This window comes from Trichechus manatus, unplaced genomic scaffold (genome assembly GCF_000243295.1).
Source record: "Trichechus manatus latirostris isolate Lorelei unplaced genomic scaffold, TriManLat1.0 scaffold00057, whole genome shotgun sequence".
Classification (NCBI taxonomy): Eukaryota; Metazoa; Chordata; class Mammalia; order Sirenia; family Trichechidae; genus Trichechus; species Trichechus manatus.
This window is the reverse complement of record NW_004443993.1, coordinates 961,843-978,431: the sequence shown is the minus strand read 5'-3', so window position 1 is coordinate 978,431 and position 16,589 is coordinate 961,843.

Below are 16,589 nucleotides of genomic sequence, written 5' to 3'. Positions count from 1 at the left end.
AGACAGAACAAGGCCAGGGGCCGACTGTGGAACAGACCATCAATTGCTCGTATGCAAGTTCAAGTTGAAGCTGAAGACAATTAGAATAAGTCCACAAGAGCTAAAGTACAACCTTGAGTATATCCCACCTGAATTTAGAGACCATCTCAGAATAGATTTGACACACTGAACACGAATAACCAAAGAGCAGATGAGTTGTGAAATAACAGCAAGGATATCATACATGAAGAAAGCAAGAGGTCATTAAAAAGACAGTAAAGAAAGAAAAGAACAAAATGGATGTTAGAAGAGACTCTGAAAGTTGCTCTTGAATGTGGAGTAGCTAAAGCAAACGGAAGAAATGATGAAGTAAAAGAGTTGAAGAGAAGACTTCAAAGGGCATCTCAAAGAGATAAAATAAAGAATTATAATGAAATGTGCATAAACCTGGAGATAGCAAACCAAAAGGGAAGAACACACTGGGCATTTCTCAAGCTGAAAGATCTGAAGAAAAAATTCAAGCCTCAGGTTGCAATATTGAAGGATTCTATGAGGAAAATATTAAACACAGGTGAATATCCTTGGAAGTGAGGATGGCGACCCTTTGTCTCATGTACTTTAGACATATTATAAGGAGTGAGCAGTCCCTGGAGAAGGACATTACACTTGGTAAAGTAGAGGGTCAACGAAAAAGAGGAAGACCCTCAATGAGATGGGTTGACACAGTGGCTGCAATAATGGGCTCAAACATAGCAATAATTGTGAGGTTAGTGCAGGATGGGGCAGTCAAGAAATCAAAGGACACACTGCATTGGGCAAATCTGCTGCAAAAGACCTCTTTAAAGTGTTAAAAAGCAAAGATGTCACTTCAAGGACGAAGGTGTGCCTGACCCAAGCCATGGTGTTTTCAATTGCCTATGCATGTGAAAGCTGGATAATGAATAAGGAAGACCAAAGAAGAATTGATGCCTTTGAATTATGGTGTTGGCGAAGAATATTGAATATACCATGGACCCAGAGGAATGAACAAATCTGTCTTGGAAGAAGTACAGCCAGAATGCTCATTAAAAGCAAGGTTGGTGAGATTTTGTCTCACATACTTTGGACATGTTATCAGGAGGGACCAGTCCCTGGAGAAGGACATCATGCTTGGTAAAGTAGAGGGTCAGTGAAAAAGAGGAAGACCCTTAACGAGATGGACTGACACAGTGGCTGCAACCGACTCAACAGCACCTAACAACAACAACATGGGCAAAGTATTGAATGATGCAGGGAGCATCAAAAGAATAAGGAAGGAATACACAGAGTCACTATACCAAAAAATTTGTTGCCATTCAACCATTTCAGGAAGTAGCATATCATCAAGAACCTGTGGTACTGAAGGAAGAAGTCCAAACTGCACTGGAGGCATTGGCGAAAAGTAAGGCTCCAGGAATTGATGAGATACCAATTGAGATGTTTCAACAAATGGATCCAATGCTGGAAGAGCTTGCTCGTCTACGCCAAGAAATTTGGAAGACAGCTACCTGGTCAACCGACTGGAAGAGATCCATGTTTTGCCCATTCCAAAGAAAGGTGATCCAACAGAATGTGGAAATTAACAAACAATGTCATTAATATCACACACAAGTAAAATTTAGCTAAAGATAATTCAAAAACAGTTGCAGCAGTATATCAATGGGGAGCTGCCAGAAAGTCAAGCCGGATTCAGAAGAGGTTGGAGAAGGAGGAATATCATTGGGACTCTTCCCTGAGGCCCTTGCAATCATTGACCTTTTTACTAACTTTATAGTTTTGCCCTTTCCAGAATGTCGTATACTTGGAGTCAGACAGTAGGCAGTGTTTTCAGGCTGGCTTCTTGCACTTTGCAATATGCATTTTAAGGTTCCACCAAGTCCCACCGGCAGTTTTGCTCCCTAGAAATAATGGCTGTCTTAGTCATCTAGTGCTGCTCTAACAGAAATACCACAAGTGGATGGCTTTAACAAAGACATTTATTCTCTCACCGTCAGTAGGCTACAAGTCCAAATTCAGGGCGCCAGCTCCAAGGGAACACTTTCTCTGTTGGCTCTGGAGGAAGGTCTGTGTCATCAACCTTTCCTTGGTCTGGGAGCTTCTCTGTGCAGGAACCTCAGGTCCAAAGGACACACGCTGCTCCCGGCACTGCTTTCTTGGTGGTATGAGGTTCCCATGTGTCTCTGCTCACTTCTCTCTTTTATATCTCAAAAGAGATTAGCTTAAGACATTATCCGATCTTGCAGATGTCATCAGTATAACCTCATCATAGTGATAGAGTTTACAACACATAAGGAAATCACATCAGATTACACAATCATACAATACTGGGAATCACGACCCAGCCAAGTTGACAGATATTTTTTGGGGACACAATTCAATCCATGACAATGGCTATTAACAGTTTCTTTTTTAACCACCAGTCATAACCAATCCTCTGTTGCTGGGCAATGAGGTTGCTTCCCATTTTTCACTTTTATAAATAATGGTGCAATGAACAGCTCCATAGTTTTTTGTGTGTGTTTCTTTAGGAAATGTGGAAATCAGAAGGTAAATTGCTGACTCAGAGGCTGTGCATATTTTTGCCACTTTTGATATCTCGTGCCACACTGCCCTCAGGTCAGCTGTGCCAATTTACCTCTGCTTGGCCTTGGATTTTAATTCTTTATTGATAGGTTTCCAGGTACTTCAGAGTGCTTCCCAAACCTGTGGGAAAACTAGCTCGCTGTGTTCTCCTGAGGGTATTCTTTAAACTTTGGAGCTTGTTTCCTCCTTAAGAAGATAAGATCATGTTTGACCCACCCACCTGCCGTGAGAGGGAAGAGTGTTCCACAGCAGGCCTTACACAAACGTGCGGAATGGTTAAGTATCTCAAGGGTGAGAATGTCAGTGCTAAAAACCTCCAGCAGGAAACTGTTTTTTTTCCCGTATGAGAGTAGCGCCCCCTAGAGTTGGGCAAGGTGGTGGCTCCAGAGTTGACAGGGTCAGCCTCTGAAGCACGGTTTGGCACTTCACGTCCTTCTTTTTTAGCTGAAATGCTGTGGATTCACCAACTAAACTCATTTCAGCAGCTGCACGTTCTTTGCAGAGTGTAAAACATCCCTTGCCTACTGCAGGCTGGAGGCAGGGGCTTGCATGTTTTCAGAGGCTGATAATAAACAGAAAGTGGTTGAGTAAATCATGTCCCTGATGGACTATCCTGCCTGGCTGGCGAGAGACCTTCGGCCTTGAATCTCGACAGCCTGGCCTGGCAGCAGATCTGCCTCCTGGAGATTGCTAGAACTGAGCGCACCTTGACAGGTGCATAAAACCCAGCAAACCACAAGGAGACACGCAGCTTGCCTTAAAGGCTGTCTCCAGATCCCAAGTACTCACCAGAGTACTGGGATGAGAATTCCACTCAGTGGTACCAGACAGAGCCCCCAAAAGTGATCTGTCTGGCCAAGGCCTGAATTTTATCCAGACTGATCTCCCTACTTGCCTGTTACCAGAATGTCCAGGGCCTGAGCTGCTTGATTCGTCAGGGGCAATGAGTATAATAATACCATCAATGTAATGAACAGCTTTACCTCCATCTGGAAAGTTCGAGCCGCCAGATCTTGCCCTATCTGCTGATGGCAAATAGCAGGGGAGTTCAGGGACCCCGGGGAAGGGAGTTAAATGTAAATTGCATGCCTTGCCACATGAATGCAGACTGACCCTGATCCTCTTCCCACAAGGGGATGCTAAGAAAGCATTAGCAATACCCACAACAGCATACCGAGTGCCCTGAGTTTCCGTCATTGTTCAGTCACCGTTACCACAGTGGGCACTGCAAGGGCGAGAGACTCCACTTCCAACGTTGGGGGCCGAGAGTCAACATAGTACGACTTGCTTTGCTGGCGACATGGGGCTGCTCTGGGGGGAAATTGCTGCCCTCAACACACCAGCTTGAACCAAATCCTGAGTAAAGAGAGAAATCTCCTCTTTCCCCCACCCCAGGAATCCGATACATCTTTGTGTTGTTGTACCACGCGTTCTGCCAACAGTGATGGTGAAGATTTGCCCGTCGGGGTTGGGGGGGCATAACCAATGTGGCGTCTCTGGCGCGCGTTGGTATACTATAGCAGTATCAGTGATGCCCTCAGTGGAGGGAGACAGGACCACTGGCGTGATAAGGCAACCAAATGGCCCCACCCACAAGTGTGCTCTAACCTGCCTGCCAAAATGCCTGTGGCTGCTAGAGGTGACTCGCTCACCCCAACCCTCTAGCTCCCTTGGGACGAGGGTAACTTGGGCTCCAGTATCAAGAAGAGTCATGTAAATTTGGCACCCACCCCTTATCTCAATCCTGACAGGGGCATAGGGCGTCCCGTGGGTGGGGGTGGGGGGTGGCCTTGGCTTCCACTCTATGCTAACTTGAACTTGGTTAGATCTGATAGAGGGGGCCCATGGCCTCAGCTACTGGAAGATTCTGGTTCTTCTGTGGGTGGGGCAGTAAGGGTCAGGGGAGGTTCCTGCACACAGCATATGGATTCCTCATAGTTCTCCCATCTCTTCTCCCTTACCACCAGAATATGAGGCTTCTTCTTCATTGCTAGCCTACTCTTAGGACTTCCCTCTAAGCAATTTCTTCCCCATAAATCATGAGTCAATGTTATGGATTGAATTGTGTCCCCTTAAAAATGTGTGTCAACTTGGCTAGGCCATGATTCCCAGTATTGTGTGATTGTCTACCATTTTGTCAGCTGATGTGATTTTCCTATTGTTGTAAATCTTACCTCTATGATGTTAATGAGGTGGGATTAGCAGTAGTTATGTTAATGAAGCAAGACTCAATCTACAAGATTAGGTTGTGTTTTAAGTCATTCTCTTTTGAGATATAAAACAGAGAAGCAAGCAGAGAGACAGGGAACTTCATACCACCAAGAAACAAGAGCTAGGAGAATAGTGTGTCCTTCGGACCTGGGGTCCCTAAGCTGAGAAGCTCCTCGACCAGCGGAAGATTGAATATGAGGACTTTCTGTCAGAGCTGACAGAGAAAGCCTTCCCCTGGAGCTGACGCCCTGAATTCAGACTTCTACCCTCCTAGACTGTGAGAGAATAAATTTCTCTTTGTAAAGCTATCCACTTGTGGTATTTCTGTTATTGCAGCACTAGGTAACTAATACAGTCAAGATCCTATCTACTTCTTCCTTAAGGACACTGCTCTGCAGCAACCATAATCACGTAGACTTCCTCAAGGGAGCCATAGGAGGACGAGACCTGAGCTTTGAAGGGTCGTAGTGGGCCATGTGGCTACTCGCACTACAGCCACTTTGCGAACTGCCACACTTCTAATCAGGAGGTGCCAGGCAGGCAGGGAGAGTCCTACAAGTTTTCTCTGTGGTCTCCCCCAGGCACATTCTTGGGATGAGGAGTAACACCATCTTGTCTTTCCATCCTGGGGCCTGCCTATATGACATCATCCAAGTCTCAGCGCTACAGGGACCCGGTAAAAATCGAATCTTTCCTCCCTTTCACCCAGGGTCCCATATATCCAGGAGCTCATTGCCACTCACCCCAGAGAGGTCACAGCCTCCTCCTGGGTGGAATAAGGAAGCAGGGTCACGCAAGGGAGATTACCCAGAGTGGGATATGCTGCTAAGATGGAGCCTACCACCCAGCTCATAACACGCTTGATAGTGTCTCCAGCCCGAGCTTCCTCATTAATCTGCTCGGCCGTGGAGATTGCACTTTGTGTTGCTGTTATTGTTAGGTGTTATCAAGTCAGTTCCGACTCACAGCGACCCTATGTACGGCAGAACAAAACACTGCTCAGTCTACACCATCCTCACAATCATTGCTAGTTTTGAGCCCATTTTTGCAACCACTGTGTCAATCCATCTCACTGAGTGTCTTCCTCTTTCTCACTGACCCTCTACTTTACCAAGCATGATGTCCTTCTCTGGGGACTGGTCCCTCCTGATAACATGTCCAAAGTACTTGAGACAAAGTCTCGCCACCCTCACTTTTAAGGAACATTCTGAGTGTACTTCTTCCAAGACAGATATGTTCATTCTTCTGGCAGTCCGTGGTATATTCAATATTCTTCATCAACACCGTAATTCAAAGGGGTCAGTTCTTCTTCCGTCTTCCTTATTCACTGTCCAGCTTTTGTGTGCGTATGAGGTGATGAAAATACCATGGCTTGGGTGAGGCGCACCTTAGTCCTTAAAGTGACATCTTTGCTTTTTAACACTTTAAAGAGGTCTTTTGCAGAAGTTTTGCCCAATGCAATGGTCTATGTACAGTTTCCTTATGAGCACAATTAAGTGTCCTGAAATTCCCATTCTTCTTAAGTTTTCCATAATTTGTTATGATCCACAGAGTTGAATACATTTGCATGGTCAATAAAACACAGGTAAATATCTTTCTGGTATTCTCTGCTTTCAGCCAACATGCATCTGACATCAGCAGTGATATCCTTCGTTCCACATCCTCTTCTGAATCTGGCTTGAATTTCTGACCATTTCCTGTCGATATACTGTTGCAACCACTTTTGAATTATGTTCAGCAAAATTTTACTTGTGTGTGATATTGTTAAATAATTTCTACATTCTGTTGCATCACCTTTCTTTGGAATGGGCAAAAATATGGATCTCTTCCAGTCAGTTGGCCAGGTAGCTGTCCTCCAAATTTCTTGGGACAGATGAGTGAGCACTTCCAGAGTTGCATCGATTTGTTGAAACATCTCAGATGGTATTCCTTCAATTCCTGGAGCCTTATTTTTCACCAATGCCCTCAGTGCAGCTTGGACTTCTTTCAATACCATCAGTTCTTGATTATATGCTACCTCCTGAAATGGTAGAATGTCAACCAATTTGTTTGGTACAGTGATTCTGTGTATTCCTTCCATCTTCTTTTGATGCTTCCTGGGTCTTTCAATATTTTATCCGCAGAATCTTTCCTTCAGGAAGGACAGCAGACACTACAGGGGAAGTCAGCACAATGGGACTAAACCAAAGCTAAGAAGTTTCCTGAATACAATCAAACACTTCGAGGGACAGAGTAGCAGGGATGGGGTCTGGGGACCATGCTTTCAGGGGACTTCTAGGTCAATTGGCATAACAAAGTTTATTAAGAAAATGTTCTGCATCCTCCTTTGGTGAGTGGCGTCTGGGGTCTTAAAAGCTAGTAAGTGGCCATCTAAGATGAATCAATTGGGCCCAACCACCTGGAGTAAAGGAGAATGAAGAACACCAAAGACACAAGGAAAGTATTAGCCCAAGAGACAGAAAGGGCCAAATAGACCAGAGACTCCATCAGCCTGAGACCAAAAGAACCGGATGGTGCCCAGCTACCACCAATGACCACCCTGACAGGGAACACAACAGAGAGTCCCTGATGGAGCAGGGGAAGGGTGGGGTGCAGAACTTAATTTCTAGTAAAAAGACCAGACTTAATGGTCTGACTGAGGCTGGAGGAACCCCAGAAAGCATGGCCCCTGGACTCTCTGTCAACCCATAACTAAAACAATTCCCAAGGCCAACTCTTCAGATAAAGATTGGACTGGACTGTGGGACATAAAATGATACTCGTGAAGAGTGTGCTTCTTAGCTCAAGTAGATACATGAGACTAAATGGGCAGCTTCTGTCCGGAGGTTAGGTGAGAAGGCAGAGAGGGTTAGGAGCTGGTTGAATGGACACGGGAAATCAGGGGTAGAAAGGAGGAGTGTGCTATCACAGTATAGGGAGAGCAATTAGGGTCACAAAACTATGTATAAATTTTTGTATGACAGACTAACTTGAATTGTAAACTTTCATTTGAACTACAATAAAAAAATAAAAATAATAATTAAAAAAAAAATCCTCCCTTCAATATTGCAACTTGAGGCTTGGATTTTTTCTTCAATTCTTTCAGCTTGAGAAATGCTGAGTGTTCTTCCCTTTTGGTTTTCTAACTCTGAATATTTGCACGTGTCATTATAATACTTTACTTTGTCTTCGAGAGCTGCCCTTTGAAATCTTCCATTCAGTTCTTTTACTTCATCATTTCTTCCTTTTGTTTCAGCTAGTCTACTTTCAAGAGCAAGTTTCAGAGTCTCTTCTGACATCCATTTTGGTCTTTTCTTTCTTTCCTGTTTTTTTAATGACTTTCTGCTTTCGAATTTCCTTGCTCCACTTATCCCCAGTCCTCCCAAATAACTCTCCAAAACTGATGTTATGGATTGAATTATGCCCCCCAAAAACAAGCATTATAAATCCTACCATACCTGTGGTTATAGTGGCACAGTAGTTAAGAGCTCAGCTGCTAAACAAAAGATTGGCAGTTCAAATCCACCAGCTGCCCCTTGGAAACCCTATGAGGCAGTTCTACTCTGTCCTATAGTGTTGCTATGAGTCAGAATGGACTACACTGCAATGGGTTTGGTCTGGTCTTGGGAATGGGTTTTCTTTGTTATGTTAATGAGGCAGTATGAGTGTAAAACCAAACCAAACCTGTTGCTTTCGAGTCTGTTCCGACTCATAGTGACCCAATAGGAAGAGTAGAACTGCCCCATAGGGTTTCCAAGGAGTGGCTAGTTGATTTGAACTGTCTGACCTTTCGGTTAACAGCTGAAAGCTTAACCACTGTGCTAGCAGGGCTCCAGTATTAATGTAAGGTGTGTTTTACATTAATCTTTTTTGAGATTTAGAAGAGCTGATTAAGCAAGCAAGCAGAGACGGGGGAAGTTAGATGCCATGCCACTTGAGATAGCCAAGAAACAGAAGCTGAAAAGAGACGAAGACCTTCCCCCAGAGCCAACGGAGAGAGAAAGCCTTCCCTTAGAGCCAGCGCCTTGAATTTACGCCTCTGGCTGAAAGCAGAGACTACCGGAAAGATGTTTATCTATGTTTTGTTGACTATGCAAAGGCATTTGACTCTGTGGATCATAACAAATTATGGATGCGAAGAATGGGAATCCCAGAACACTTCATTGTCCTCATGAGGAATCTGTACATAGATCAAGAGGCAGTCGTTAGAACAGAACAAGGAGATACTGTGTGGTTTAAAGTCAGGAAAGGTGTGCGTCAGGGTTGGATCCTTTCACCATACTTATTCAATCTGTACGCTGAGCAAATAATCCGAGAAGCTGGACTGTCTGAAGAAGAATGGGCCATCAGGATTGGAGGAAGACTCATTCACAATCTGTGATATGCAGATGACATAACCTGGCTTGCTGAAAGTGAAGAAGGCTTGAAGCACTTACTGATGAAAAGCGCAGTCTTCAGTGTGGATTGCACCTCATTACAAAGAAAACAAAATTCCTCGCAACTGGATTGAAGCAATGTCATGATAAATGGAGAAAAGATTGAAGTTGTCAAGGATTTTATTTTACTTGGATCCACAATTAACACCCATAGAAGCAGCTGTCAAGAAATCAAATGATGTATTGCATTGGGAAAATCTGCTGCAAAAGATCTCTTTAAAGTGTTAAAAAGCAAAGATGTCACCTTGAAGACTAAGGTGCACCTGACCCAAGCCGTGGTGTTTTCAATCATCTCATATGCATGCGAAAGCTGGACAATGAATAAGGAAGACAGAAGAAGAATTGACGCCTTTGAATTATGGTGTTGTCGAAGAATATTGAATATACCATGGACTGCCAACAGAACGAACAAATCTGTCTTGGAAGAAGTATAGCCAGAATGCTCCTTAGAAGCGAGAATGGCGAGACTTCATCTCATATACTTTGGACATGTTATCGGGAGGGACCAGTCCCTGGAGAAGGACATCATGCTTGGTAAAGTAGAGGGTCAGGGAAAAAGAGGAAGACCCTTAATGAGATGGATGACACAGTGTCTGCAACAGTGAGTTCAAGTGTAACTATGATTGTGAGGATGGCACAGGACCAGGCAGTGTTTCATTCAGTTGTACATGGGATTGCTAGGAGTCAGAACCGACTTGACGGCACCTAACAACAACAGTTATAAACTATGAAAAAATAAATTCCTGTTTGTTAAAGCCACCCACTTATGGTATATCTGTTATAGCAGCACCAGGTAACCAAGACAATGGGTTTCCAAGTTTTCAGCCGCTGAACTGACATTGCCACTCTGGGACAAAGATGGGGGGTTTGCACCCTTACACTTTCAAAATGCTGTGGTCCGACTTGATCAGTCCCTCCTTGCTGCGTCATTGAGTGCACTGCACATGTAGGTTGCCTTAAAGTCTGTCTCCAGATCCCAAGTACCCACCAGAGTACTGGGATAAGAATTCCACCCAGTGGTACCAACCACTCCGTGGGTGTTACGTCCATTTATCCTGATCAAGTCGTACACACCAGACACGTACATGGTGTTGGCAATAGTGAAAGCCATTTTAATTACTCACAGACAAAAAACGTACAACAGGAAATGTCCCATCATGAGTGGTCCTCCCTGGCTCAAAAGCTGTCCAGGCAGGATGGAAAACTTTCACGGGTGCCCCCTCTTTTTGCACCGTGGACAAAGGACCCCAAGGATCTTCCCCCACCTAGCTTTATATTCCTGGGGTTGTATATTTCCCCGCAAAGACTGCAGTGCAAGTTTTCACACCTGATCACCCCAAGGGGGATAGTCAGACATGGGGGTGCCTGTCTGAACTTATTAGCCTGTAAATGTATCTCTTTAGCCCTGGTGCTTATTTAGACAGACCATCAGACTTTACAGGGGAGGTGCAGTGGTTTGTTCTGAAGCCCAAAGATGCTAGCAGGGGGGAAGGAAGGGGGAGTAATAGTAACCATTGGGGCCACCCAAAAGGAGCTCTGGTAGCATAGCGGTTAAGTGCTCTGCTGCTAATCAAAAGATCAGTGGTTCAAACCTGCCAGCTGCTCCACAGGAGAAAGATGTGGCAGTCTGCTTCCATGAAGATTTACAGCCTTTAAAACTCTGTGGGGGCAGTTCTACTCTGTCCTAAACGGTCACTATGAGTTGGTATTGACTCGAGAGCACCGTGTGGGCCAGCCAAAGGACTGCCTCCTCTCAGAGCCCCTTGTGGGCCAAAGGGCCGAGAGTCCAGAAGGCTTGTCAGCAAACCTACTTGGGGGATTCAAATCATAACAGGGGTAAAATGATGAGGAAGAGACACACTTGGTTCAAATCTCTGCCACTTGTTCACTGGGTAAGCTTGGGCAAGGTCAGCACCCTTTGGCCTCAGTTTTCTCACCTATAAAATGATCATAAAAATAGTTCCTACTTAACTCACAGTTTAATGCTTAATTAAAAAAAAACTGTTGCCATTGAGTCAGTTCTAACTCATAGCTATCTGCCCCTGAGGGACCTCTCTTTTCCAACAGCAGCTGCAGCCCTGCCCTCCCTGAAGGGACACACTTCAGATATCACAACGCCCCAGTCAGATAGCTATCTTGGCTGTGAAGCTACAAACTCAGATGCCTACAGTGCCAGCAGGTAACTGGGGGGAGTGGGCACCAGCAAACTGGAAAGTGACCCCACGCTCCCTCCAGGAAGGGCTCAGCCTCATGTGGGAAGGCAGGTCCAGCGAGTGTGGCCAGATCTTTAGATTTTTTAAGAGAAGCCAAAAACCTACATTTTCCAAAAAAAAATTTTTTTAAAGCCAAAGCCACTAGCAATGTCTGAACATATTCCCCATTCTTGAGAAATAAAAGGCCCCTTCTCCGAGCATAGACCTTTTCCCCCACATCCTTGCAGGCTGCTCAAATAAATGTCATTCACCACCCGCTGTTTCCTGCACAAGGTAATCAATCAGCGCTGAAGACTTTCTCCTGGAGGAGCCCAGGAAGGCGAGTCATTTCACTCTCTTCCCGCCAGGAGGCCTTCTATTCCTGTTCCTTTTTAAGACAAGGGCGAAACTTTCACAAGACTCATTCTGTGCTTGAAAAGACAGTCAGAAGTTTTGAAAGATGACCGTACTGGCTGGCGCTGGCTGAATGCTCACCACATGCAAGCCCCTCGCATGACTTACCAGGGAAGCCCCACATGATGCGGGGAGCCAAGGGCCACCATTATCCTCTTCCGGGAAACGAGAAAACCAAGGGCCAGTGAGGCGAGTGCCTTGGTTTAAGTCACTCAGTCACTGGGGACACCAGGGTTCAACAAGGAAAGTGTTAGGTAGGGTCTCCTTCTGCGAATGGATCGAGTTGTTTTCCCCCAAAGCATGTATTGTAATTCCTTAGCCCTGTACTTGTGGATGCAGCGGTTAAGCGTTTGGCTGCTAACCGAAAGGTTGGCAGTTCGAATCCACCAGCCGCTCCTTGGAAACCTTATGGGGCAGTTCCACTCTGTCCTATAGGGTTGCTATGAGTCGGAATCAACTAGAAGGCAACAGGTTTGGTGTTTTTTTTCTTTTTTTTTTTCTTTTTGGTTTATACCTGTGGATACTTTAAAGTGTTAAAAAAGCAAAGATGTCACTTTGAGAACTAAGGTGTGCCTGACCCAAACTGTGGTATTTTTCAATAGCCTCATATGCATGTGAAAGCTGGACAATGAATAAGGAAGACTGAAGAAGAATTAATGCTTTTGAATTACAGTGTTGGTGAAGCATACTGAATATACCATGGGCGGCCGAAAGAACAAACAAATCTGTCTTGGAAGAAGTACAGCCAGAATGCTCCTTAGAAGCGAGGATGGCGAGACTTCGTCTCATGTACTTTGGACATGTTATCAGCAGGGACCAGTCTCTGGAGAAGGACATCATGCTTGGTAAAGTAGAGGGTCAGTGAAAAAGAAGAAGACCCTCAATTAGGTAGATTAACACAGTGGCTGCAACACTGGGCTCAAGCGTAACGATTGTGAGGATAGTGCAGGACCAGGCAGTGTTTCGTTCTGTTGTACATCAGGTCACTGTAAGGCTGAACCGATTCGACAGCACCTAACAAATACTTGTGGAAGAGGAGTCCTTGGTGCAACAGTGGTTAAAGCTCTTGGTGGCTAACTGAAAGGTCAGTGGTTCCAGCCCCTCCACGGGAGAAAGATGTGGCAATCTGCTTCTGTAAAGATTTACAGCCTTGGAAGCCGTATGAGGCAGTTCTACTCTACCCTGATAGGGTCACTAGGAGCTGGAATTGACTCCATGGCAATGTGTGGGATGTAACCCTATTTGTTGTTTTTAAGAATCTATTTGGGAATAGGGTTTTCTTTGTTATGTTAATGAGGCCATTTCACCGCAGGTCTTAAATCAATCATCTTTGAGATATAAACCAAGCCCATTAGGCAGAGAGGCAGAATATGGGAATATGTACCTCATGCCACATGAAGAACACCAAGCAGCCAAAGAGGCAAGGAGCTTCCCTCAGAGCCAACAGAGAGAGAAAGCCTTCCCTTAGAGCCTGCTCCCTGAATTTGGACTTCTAGCCTCCTAACCCCACGCTTCTGTCAGTTTGTCTTACTGTGGTGGCTTTCATGTTGCTGTGATGCTGGGAGCTATGTCACCAGTATTTCAAATACCAGCAGGGTCACCCATGCTGGACAGGTTTCAGCTGAACTTCCAGACTAAGACAGAGTAGGAAGAAGGAACTGGCAGTCTACGTCTGAAAAAATTGGCCAGTGAAAACCTTATGAATAGCAATGGAACATTGGCTGGTACAGTGCCAAAAGAGGAGCCCATCATTTTGGAAGCACTCAAAATACAACTGAGGAAGAGCTGCCTCCTCAAAGTAGAGTCGACCTTAAGGACAGAGATGGAGTCAAGCTTTCAGGACCTTCATTTGCTGATGTGGCACGATTCAAAATGAGAAGAGACAGCTGCAAATGTCCATTAATAATTGAAACTTGGAATGTATGAAGTATGAATCTAGGAAAATTGGAAGTCGTCAAAAATGAAAATGGAACACATAAACATCGAAATCGTAGGCATTAGAGAGCTGAAATGGACTGGTATTGGCCATTTTGGGTCTGACAATCACATAGTCTACTATGCCGGAAAGACAAATTAAGAAGGAATGGTGTCACATTCATAGTCAAAAAGATCATTTCAACATCTATCCTGAAGTAGAATGCTGTGAGTAATAGAATAATATCCATATGCATACAAGAAAGACCAGTTAGTACAGCTGTTATACAAATCTACACACCAATCACTAAGGCCAAAGATGAGGAAATTAAAGATTTTTACCAACTTCTATAATCTGAAATTGATCAAACATGCGATCAAGATGCATTGATAATTACTGGTGATTGGAATGCAAAAGTTGGAAACAAAGAAGAGGGATCCGTAGCTGGAAAATACGGCCTTGGAGATAGAAATGATGCTGGAGATCTCGTGACAGAATTTTGCGAGACCAACAACTTCTTCATTGAACATACCTTTTTTAAACAACATAAACGGTGACTATACACATGGACCTCGCCAGATGGAATGCACAGGAATCAAATCGACTACATCTGCGGAAAGAGACGATGGAAAAGCTCAATATCATCAGTCAGAACAAGGCCAGGGGCCGACTGTGGAACAGAATATCAATTGCTCATATGCAAGTTCAAGTTAAAGCTGAAGAAAATTAGACCTTGTGTAGATCCCACCAGAATTTAGAGACCATCTCAGGAATAGTTTTGACGCATTGAGCACTAATGACTGAAGATCAGACGAGTTGTGTACTGACATCAAGGAGATCATACACAAAGAAAGCAAGAGTTCATTAAAAAGACAAGAAAGAAAGAAAAGACCAAAATGGATGTCAGAAGAGACTCTGAAAGTTGCTCTTGAATGCAGAGTTACTGAAGCAAAAGGAAGAAATGATGTAGTAAAAGAGCTGTACAGAACATTTCAAAGGGTGGCTCGAGAAGACAAAGTAAAGTATTATAATGACATGTGCAAAGGCCTGGAGTTAAAAAACCAAAACAGAAGAACATGCTCAGCGTTTCTCAAGCCGAAAGAACTGAAGAAAAAATAAAAAATTCAAGCCTCGAGTTGCAGTATTGATGAATTCTATGGGCAAAGTATCGAATGTCTCAGGAAGCTTCAAAAGAAAATGGAAGGAATACACAGAGTCACTGCATCAAAAAAATTGGTCGACATTCAATCATTTCAGGAGGTAGCATATAATCAAGAGCCAATGGTACTAAAGGAAGAAGTCCAAGCTGCACTGAAAGCGTTGGTGAAAAACAAGACTCCAGGAATTGACAGAATACCAACTGAGATGTTTCAACACACTGATGCAGCGCTGGAGATGCTCACTCATCTATGTCAAGAAATTTGAAAGACAGCTACCTGATCAATCGACTGTAAGAGATTCGTATTTGTGCCCATTCCAAAGAAAAATGATCCAACAGAATGTGGAAATTATCAAATAATACCATTAATATCACACACAAGTAAATTTTGTCTGAAAATCATTCAAAAGTGGTTACAGCAGTACATTGACAGGGAACTGACAGAAGTTCAAGCCAGATCCAGAAGAGGACATGGAATGAGGGATATTATTGCTGATGTCAGATGGATCTTGGCTGAAAGCAGAGAATATCGGAAAGATGTTTACCTGTGTTTTGCTGACTATGCAAAGGCATTCAACTGTGTGAATCATAACAAATTATGGATAACATTGCTAAGAATGGGAATTTCAGAACACTTAATTGTGCTCGTGAGGAACCTGTACATAGACCAAGAGGCAGTCGTTGGAAAAGAATAAGGGGATACTGTGTGGTTTAAAATCAGGAAAGGTGTGTGTCAGGCTTGTATACTTTCACCATACTTTCTCAATCTGTATGCTGAGCAAATAATCCAAGAAGCTGGACTATATGAAGAAGAATGGGGCATCAGGATTGGAGGAAGACTCATTAATAGCCTGCAGTATGCAGATGACACAACCTTGCTTGCTGAAAGTGAAGAGGACTTGAGGCATTTACTGATAAAGATCAAAGACTATAGCCTTCAGTATGGATTACACCTCAACATAAAGAAAACAAAAATCCTCACAACTGGACCAGTAAGCAACATCATGATAAACAGAGAAAAGATTGAAATTGTCAAAGATTTCATTTTACTTGGATCCACAATCCACATCCATAGAAGCAGCAATCAAGAACTTAAATGATGTATTGCATTGGGCAAATCTGCTGCAAAAGACCTCTTTCAAGTGTTAAAAACCAAAGATATGGTATTTTCAATTGCCTCATACGCATATGAAGGCTGGACAATGAATAAGGAAGACTGAATTATGGTGTTGACAAAGAGTACTGAGTATACCGTATACTGCCAGAAGAATGAACAAATCTGTCTTGAAAGAAGTTCAGCTAGAATACTTCTTAGAATCAAGGATGGTGAGATTTCATCTAGTGTACTTTGGACATATTACCAAGAGGGACCAGTCCCTGGAGAAGGACATCAGGTTTGGTAAATTAGAGGGTCAGCGAAAAAGAGGAAGACACTCAACGAAATGGATTGACACAGTAGCTGCAACAATGGGCTCAAGCGTAACAAGAATTGTGAGGATGGCATGGTACTGGGCAATATTTTGCTCTGTTGTGCGTGGGGTTGCTCTGAGTCGGAACCGACATAACGGCACCTAACAACAACAACAACCCTTCTAAACTGTGAGAAAATAAATTTCTGTTTGTTAAAGCCACCCACGTGTGATATTTCTGTTATAGCAGCACTAGATAACTAAGACACCCGCCAGTACGCATCCCTCAAGGAT